General features: G+C 45.4%; 1 long non-coding RNA gene across 1 annotated transcript; it reads left to right on the top strand.

Annotated features, from left to right (window-relative positions):
- Positions 1–68: 68 nt before the first annotated feature.
- LOC140192587 (uncharacterized) lies at positions 69–8,470 on the top strand. Its single transcript, XR_011884347.1, has 4 exons — positions 69–213; positions 4,441–4,726; positions 7,196–7,365; positions 8,223–8,470. It is a non-coding gene; the product is annotated as an uncharacterized lncRNA (long non-coding RNA).
- The last annotated feature ends 518 nt before the right edge of the window (positions 8,471–8,988 follow it).

Below are 8,988 nucleotides of genomic sequence, written 5' to 3'. Positions count from 1 at the left end.
CTCGTGTTCATGGTTTCATTGTCCATTCAGAAACCTGATGGCTGAGGGGAAGGAGCTGTTCCTGAATCGTTGAGTTTGTGTCTTCAGGTTCCTGTACCTCCTCCCTGACGGTTGAAATGAGAAGAGGACGTGCTCTGGGCGACGGGGGTCCTTAATGATGGATGCCGTCTTTTTGAGGCATCGCTCCTTGAAGATGTCCTGGATGCTGGGGAGGTGAGTGTTCATGATGGAGCTGACTGAGTTCACAACTTTCTGTAGCTCCTTTCGGTCCTGTGCAGTGCCCACCTCACCTCCATATCAGATGGCCATGCAGCCCATTAGAATGCTCTCCATGGTACATCTGTAGAGATTTTCCAGTGTCTTTGCAGACATACTAAATCACCTCAGCCTCCTCATGGTATATAGCCGAAGTTGTGCCTTCTTTGTAACTGCATCAATATATTGGGCCCAGGATAGATCCTTAGAGATGTTGACACCCAGGAACTTGAAATCGCTCACCCTCTCCACTTCTGATCCCTCTATGAGGATTGACGTGTGATCCCTCGTCATACCCTTTGAGGTCTGTAATCAGTTCTTTGGTCTCACTGACGTTGAGTGCAAGGTCAGGTACACTTCCATTCCTATGTCAAAGAGCACCCCACCCCCCTCACTGTTAGACTCATGGGTGATTCTTGCCCCCGGTACTGCTACCTCTGGAACAGCCGAGTGTGTTGTCCCTACTGGGCATAAGGTTGGAACATTGAAGGGGTGGGAGAGGGCATTGTTAATATTGGTACAATGGCTTAGTATTAAAAATCACTGGCGGGAGTTGTCGATTGGCCACCGAATAATAACATTACAGTGGCACAGGCAATAAACAGAAATATCTCAGGCATGTAAGAATGGAACAGCAGTTATCATGGGGGACTAACTTGCACATAGATTGGGTGAATCAAGTTGCTCGAGACAGTCTTGAGGAGGACTGTGGTCCTGTGCAATGAGAAGGGTAAAATTAGTGATCTTGTAGTGAGGGATCCTCTTGGAAAGAGTGATTACAGTATGACTGAGTTTCCCATACAAATGGAGGGTGCAAAAGTTTGATCTAAAACCAGTGTATTATGTCTAAACAATGGAGACTATAATGGGATGACCAAGTGTAGTGTAGTCTGGGAACACAGGCTATATGGTGGGACTATTGAAGAGCAGTGGAAGACTTTCAAAGAGATTTTTCACGGTGCTCAATAAAAGTATATTCCAGTTAAAAGCAAGGACAGTAAGGTTGGGTAGAGCCAGTCTGAGATAACTATGGAAATTAAAGAAGGCGGCAAACTAAAAGCTTGTGAACAGAAAGCCTCCAAGAGTAGTGGGAAACTGGAAGACTGGGAAAACTTTAAAAAGCAACAAAGAACCATCAAGCAAGTAATAAAGAAAGGGAATAAAGAAAGAAAATAAACTATCACAAAATATAAAAATGGATAGTAAAAGTTTTTATAATTATATAAAGTGGAAGAGTGTGGCTAAAATGAACGTAGGTTCCTGGGAGGATGAGAAGTGGGAATTGATATTGGGTAACGAGGAACTAGCAGAAGCTTTGAATGACTATTTTGTGTTGGTCTTCACGGTGAAGGACATGTGTAACATGCCAAAGAGAGATGTTATGGAAGTGATGGGAGGTGAAGACCTCGATACAATAGCTATCATTAAAGAGGTAGTGCTGAGCAAACTTGAGGGGCTGAAGATACATAAGTCCTCTGGTCCTGATGGAATGCATCCCAGGGTACTGAAAGAGATGGCAGAAGTTATAGTGGAGGCTTTGGTGATAATTTACTAAAATTCTCTGGACCCTTCCAGGTTCTGGTGGATCAGAAGATGGCGAATGTCACGCCACTGTTCAAAGAATAATGTAGGCAAATGCAGGTAACTACAGGTCAGTTAGTTTAACATCTGTAGTTGGGAAAATGCTTGAAAGCTATCATTAAAGAAGAAATAGCAAGACATCTGGCAAGAAATGGACCCATCAGGCAGATTCAATTCTTTTTTTTCCCTGTACTGGTTTACGAGTTAATAAACAGCCAGTAGGTGGAGGTTGTGTCTCTCTCAGTCCATCAGGGTCAAGCATATTTAGCTTCCAACCCACAACACACACACCAAGTGCTGGAGGAACTCAGCAGGTCAGGCAGCAACTCTGGTGAGGAATAAAGAGTCGACGTTTCAAACCCAGACCCCCTCATCAGGACTGGAAAGGAACTGGGAAGAAGCCAGAATAAGACTGGGAGGTGGTGGGAGCGTGGAGGGAAGGAGTACAAGCTGGCAGGTGATAGGTGAGACCAGGCAAGGGGGAAGATGGATAAAGTTAGAAGCTGGAAGGGTTTAGGTCAGGGGTTCCCAATATTATAAAGCCACAAGATATGGGAGCAGAATTAGGCCATTAGTCTGCTCTGCATTTCATCATGGCTGATCCATTTTCCCTCTCAGCGCCAATCTCCTGCCTTCTCCCTTTATCCCTTCATGCCCTGACCAACCTCTGCCTTAAATATACAAAAATACTCGGCCTTCACAGCTGACTGTGGCAATAAACACCACAGATTCACCACTCTCTGGCTAAAGAACTTTCTTCTCATCTTCCTATTCATCTCTAAAAGGACACCTCGCTATTATGAGGCTGTCCTCTGGTCTTAGACTCCCTACCATGAGAAACATCCTCGCCACATTCACTCTGAGACCCCTTGCTTAATTGTACTGGTCCATGGCAAGTAAAAGGTTGGGAACCCCTGGGAGGGGTGGAAGAGTTAAAGGGCTGAAGAAGGAGGAATCTGATGGGAGAGGAGAGTGGACCATGGGAGAAAGGGAATTAGGAAGGGAAGAGGCTTAAGATGGGGATGTCTTCATTGAGTCCTCAACATCCAATCTGCTCTGGTACCACAGTATTTATGTGGGCTGTCCTGCTGAGACTCTGGACAATGGTGGCCCCTCCAGGACATTAACAGTTGGGTCTTTTCCACCTATCACTTTCCAGCTTCTTACTTCATCCCGCTCCCCCACCCACCTGGCTCCACACATAATCTTCCAGCGTGTCCTCCTTCCCTTCTCCCCACCTTATTTATTCTGGCTTCTTCCCCCTTCCCTTTCCAGTCCTGATGTAGGGCCTTGTCCCGGAAATGTCAACTGTTTATTCATTTCCATAGATGCTGACTGACTTGCTGATTTCCTCCAGTATTTTGTGTGTAGAATCTCATTTGTCTTTGTCGTTATCTACATTACTCACAGCTAGCTTTCTGTGACCACCCCCCCCCCCAGCTCTCCCTGTACAGTAACATTCTGTGATGTCGCTCTCTCTCTCTCTGTTTAAAGGATATTTTACTTTCTTACACCTTTCACCATCATCATTATGTGTCATGCCATATGATGTGGGCAATCATGGTCCTTGGCACTGTGGGCAATGGCAAACCTCTTCTGGGGCAGTGTCTTTACAAGACGGGTGACCCTAGACATTATGAATTCTCTTCAGACACTGTCTGCCTGGCGTCCGTGGTCGTATAACCAGGACTTGTGATATGCACCGGCTGTTCATAGAACCAACCACCACCTGCTTCCGTGGTTTGATGTGACCCTGATCGGGAGTGCTAAGCAGGTGCTATTCCTTGCCCAAGGGTGACCTGCAGACTAGTGGAGGGAAGGAGCACCTTACACCTCCCTTGGTAGAGATGTATCTCCACCCCACCCCCCAACTACACCTTTAACCACACATTATAGTCCAGCTCCCGTGTGGCGTTTACCCTTCAGGGAAATATCTAAAATAATGCACACAAAATGCTGGAGGAACTCAGCAGGCCAGGCTACAGTGAATTCTAAATCACAACTGTCTATGTTAAAAAGAAATTACTTCACTGCCCCTCTGACCCAGGCCTAGGCTGAGTCCAGACTGAACAAGAGGCCTGAGCGGAAACCCAGGAACTGGAATCTCAGTAACCAAAGTGAAGAGATTTATGGCAACTTAAGAATTATCCTCAATCTCTTTCCTCCAGTTATGGACCCTCCTGCCGCTGAAAGCAGTTTCTTTTGACCCACCCTCCATTATTTGATTGCCTGTAATAAATCTGCCTTTATCACCTGTCTGAAAGGGGAGTAGCACTGGGGCTTCTCACATCTCACCGCATTAAATGGTCCCCTCTCCCTGGGCTGCTCACTGACCTGTTACGGTATCAGGGATGGCATTATTAGAGTCATGTTATTCTGTAATATCATGAAAATAAACCTTTGACTACATCGTGTTCTTGTCACTGGTGCCATTGCCATGGATTCTTCTGCACGCCTCTCTGAGTCTCTGAGGCGAAACTGAATGGTATTCTGAGCGTCACAAGGTCAGGAAGTTCATCTGACACTGGCCGCCAAGATTGTTTTTTACTGAGTGTTTTAAAATGCCAGCTGTTTTCAAAGTTTTTTTTCTTCTGTCTCCTTCAGACCAGCCAAGTGATAGGAATTGTCTCCAGCCCAAGCCAGCGAGCAGGCAGCTGGGAGGGGAAGAATGTGGGCCACAGCTGTGAATTGTCTCCAGTCAGAGCAGATGATGAGCCAGAACTGGTTGCCGTGGAGCCTCTATCAACAGGAAGCTCAAGGCCTTGAGCAACAGCAGGTCCAAGGCCTAGAATTTGAAGGCAGATTACAAAGATAATGGCAATATTCTTAGCAGCGTGGAGAAACAGAGGGTTCTTGGGATCCAGGTCCATAGATCTCTTGAAGTTACCACGTAAGTTGTTAAGGTGGTTAAGAAGGCATATGTTGTGCTCACCTTCATTAGGTAGGGGATTGAGTTCAAGAGGCGCGAGGTAATGTTGCAGCTCTAACAAAACCCTAGTTAGACTACACTTGGGGAGTATTGTGTTCAGTTCCAGTCACCTCATTACAGGAAGGATGTGGAAGCTTTAGGTGAGGTGCAGAGGAGATTTACCAGGATGCTGCCTGAACTAGAGGACATGTCTGGTGAAGGTAGGTTTTGCCAGCTGAGGCTTTTCTCTTTGGAGCGAAGGAGGATGAGGGGTGACTTGATGGAAGTGTATAAGACTATAAGAAGCACAGATCAACTGGATAGCCAGAGTTTTCTTCCCAGGCAGAAATGGCAAATGCCAGGAGGCATAATTTCAGGCCATTGGAGGGAAGTATAGAGGGGATGGTAGAGGCAGAGAGTAGTGGGTGCATGGAACGCCCTGTCATGGGTGGTGCTAAAGGCAGATACATTAGGGGCATTCAAGAAATGTTGAGACGAACACATGATGATGGAAAAATAGAGGGTTAAGTAGGAGAGAAGGGTTAGATTGATCTTAAAGTAGGTTAAAAGTTGGTAGTCATGGACCTGGAACACATCCTACACAACCTCACATGGACCCCAGAACACATCCTACACAACCTCTCATGGACCCAAAACACATCCTACACAACCTCTCATGGACCTAGAACACATCCTACACAACCTCTCATGGACCTAGAACACATCCTACACAACCTCTCATAGACCTAGAACACATCCTACACAACCTCTCGTGCACCTAGAACACATCCTACACAACCTCTCATGGACCTAGAACACATCCTACACAACCTCACATGGACCCCAGAACACATCCTACACAACCTCTCATGGACCCAGAACACATCCTGTGCAACCTCTCATGGACCTAGAACACATCCTACACAACCTCTCATGAACCTAGAACACATCCTACACAACCTCTCATGGACCTAGAACACATCCTACACAATCTCTCATGGATCCAGAACACATCCTACACAACCTCTCGTTCACCTAGAACACATCCTACACAACCTTTCCTGGACCAAGAACACATCCTACACAACCTCTCATGGACCCAAAACACATCCTACACAACCTCACATGGACCTAGAACACATCCTACACAACCTCTCATAGACCTAGAACACATCCTACACAACCTCTCATGGACCCCAGAACACATCCTACACAACCTCTCATGGACCTAGAACACAACCTACACAACCTCTCATAGTCCCAGAACACATCCGACACAACCTCTCATGGACCTAGAATACATCCTACACAACCTCTGATGGACCGAGAACACATCTTGCACAGCCTCTCATGGACACCAGAACACATCCTACACAACCTCTCGTAGTCCTAGAACACATCCACACCACCAGGTTCAGGGACAGTTATTACCCCTCGACCATCAGGAAGGAGGTACAGGAGCCTCAGGACCCACACCACCAGGTTCAGGGACAGTTATTACCCCTCAACCAGAGGTGCAGTGCTGCCGGATCTCACTGGAGTGCCACTCCGGCACCTCTGTAAAAAATGTCAAAATATGCAAGCGGGAAACTTAACAGTGGCCGCTATATTTGATTGGAAAGAGGCTCCTTTTCTCTTTGTGTTGATAGGAAAAAGAGTAATTTAGTGAGCAATGAACGAGATGAAATACATTTCCAACCCTCCCAAATGGTTGCTCTCCTCCGGTTAACATTTCTCACTTCCAAAATATGATATTTTCTATTCGTATAGATGTGATTATAATTTCTGTAAAGATTCAAGCTTCTTTCACTTTTCATATATTTAAAGACTAAACAGGATCTGTATTGGTCTAACCATGTAATACCCGGTGTGTGAGGATATTGTGAGTATCCACACACGCAGGTACACTTCCTGTCCAACCATTTCTGCAAGAGAAACGGTATGAGGCAGAGTTGCCAACCTACCGCTTTTGATACTAATATTCACCAATATTCGTGGCTTTACCAATAGTTCATCAGATGTTCTTTTTTCATACTTGATTCCAATATAGGTGGCTGAAGGTGTAAAAAACTTATTTGCTTTATTTCTGTTATTTTTATACCTGCTTAGGAACACTGCTCAACACCACAGGCCCTGCTGTCTGCTTTGACTCAGTTGTATAAGTAAGGCGACATCTGTGGTGGTCACGAATACAAAAGTAAATTTTTCTCACTAACAGTGAGGCTTCTGAGCAAACAATGTTACTTTACTTGCTTGATAATTATATTTTATGATAATTAGTGTGTATAACCATGCAATACTTTGTCATATTATTAAATTAAGTATTATATGTTTTATTGTACCAGTTATACGTTGAAATGTAGTGATAGGCTATAATCTTGTTAATGTCGTAACTATCACTGTATTTCTGTGGAGCTCGGGAATTCATGTATTTCTTTTATCTTGGTTTAGTGCCTGACATTATAAGAAGCCCTATTCACATATATGTCACAGCCAATTTGAATACCTGCTCAAGGCGAGTGAAGAGGACAGACAAGTGCAGGAGCGGTCGGCGGATACCGGAATTCGACAGTTCGGAGGTTGTTGGAGGTTCGGAGGTCGTTCGTGGACGGATCGGGGAGGTGTGAGCTCCAACGACTCAATTTGGTGCACAAATCTGACAAATTTACTGAGTGGCACCTTTGTTTTTTTTTGTGTCCACTAACCACACCACCAAAAAGAGTTATAAAGTGTAACTTAACTGTACATTGTGTATTGACTGATATTTTACAGTGTGGGCTTGTATCGGGGTGCATTACATAGCACCTATGCAAACGTGAGTACACAGTTTGGTAGGGCCTCCGGCAGTTCCCCTAGACGGACGTGAGTTGATCGAGCCGAGCGTTACATATCTATCTAGCTAGGGTGCCTGAGACTTCTGCACACGGCTCTGTAGTTGTCAACATGGAGCGGAGATCGAGTTTGTAAATCTGGCAGGAGCAAAGAATGTTGGGAATGTCGAGGGTGGTGCACCGCGGGAGGGGTGTGGGTCAGGTGGCAGAGGAGGAGTGCCAGTGCACTTGGATGGTGTGGTTGCAGACACACCCAGCCCTGAGACACCAGGCAAGGCCATTTGATTCCAAACAATTGGTTTATTGATCATTACAGATGTCTCTCTGGTGCTTCCCACTCACTGCCTCTCCCTTCCCCTATTCCCAACCATGATCCCCCCCTCTCCCAGTCCACAATAGAGACCCACATCAGAATCAGATTGATCATCACTCACATACATAATGAAATCTGTATTTTTTTTTGCAGCAGTATAGTGTAATGCATAAAATTACTACAGTGCTGTCCAAAAGTCTTTGGCACGCTATTTGTATATATGTTTGTGTGTGTGTGTCTGCCCCTAAGAATTTGGCACAATACTGTACATACTTCGATAGAAAATTTTTCAAAGTTCCAAGTTCAAAGTAAATTTTCACTTTTCATCTTGCAGGTGGTAACAGTCCACGTTGGCAATGATCTGCAGAAAACCGCTTCAGCCGTTCCTAGGCGATGCAACGCCTCTACAGTGCACTGATGCCCCTGTCCACTTGCGCTCCAGACTCTTCCGTCTTGGACATGATACAACGCTGCTTAAATTTGAGAAGGAATCATTTTATATCTTACTGATCTACTGAGTGAAAATTTTAGTCCTTAACCTCCTGCTTTTTGTAAATGTATCTCTTTCCAAAACGTATTAAATATACTTAAAGCTTGTAAACCACTGTCATGTTGCATCAGTCCTTTTGCCTCCCCCGTAGATAACGTGTTGATGATATTTTACCTGTATGGTTGAGGGAGGGAGAGACAGCGGTGGGAATATTGACACTTAGAAACAAAGAAAATCTACAGCACAATACAGGCCCTTTGGCCCACAAAGCTGTGCTGGACATGTCCCTACGTTAGAAATTACACAGGGTTACCCATAGCCCTCTATTTTTCTAAGCTCCATGTACCTATCCAGGAATCTCTTAAAAGACCGTTTTGTTTCCGCCTCCACCACCTCTGCCGGCAGCCCATTCCATGCACTCACCACTCTGCGTAGAAAAACTTACCCCTGACATCTCCTCTGTACCTGCTTCCAAGCACCTTAAAACTTACCCTCTCGTGCTGGCCAACTCAGCCCTGGGGAAAAGCCTCTGACTATCCACACAATCAATGCTTCTGATTATCTTGTACACCTCTATCAGCCACCTCTCATTCTCCGTCGCTCCAAGGAG

Source organism: Mobula birostris, unplaced genomic scaffold, assembly GCF_030028105.1.
Source record: "Mobula birostris isolate sMobBir1 unplaced genomic scaffold, sMobBir1.hap1 scaffold_1748, whole genome shotgun sequence".
NCBI lineage: Eukaryota > Metazoa > Chordata > Chondrichthyes > Myliobatiformes > Myliobatidae > Mobula > Mobula birostris.
The sequence above is the reverse complement of the archived record's forward strand: the minus strand, read 5'-3'. Positions and strand labels throughout refer to the sequence as shown.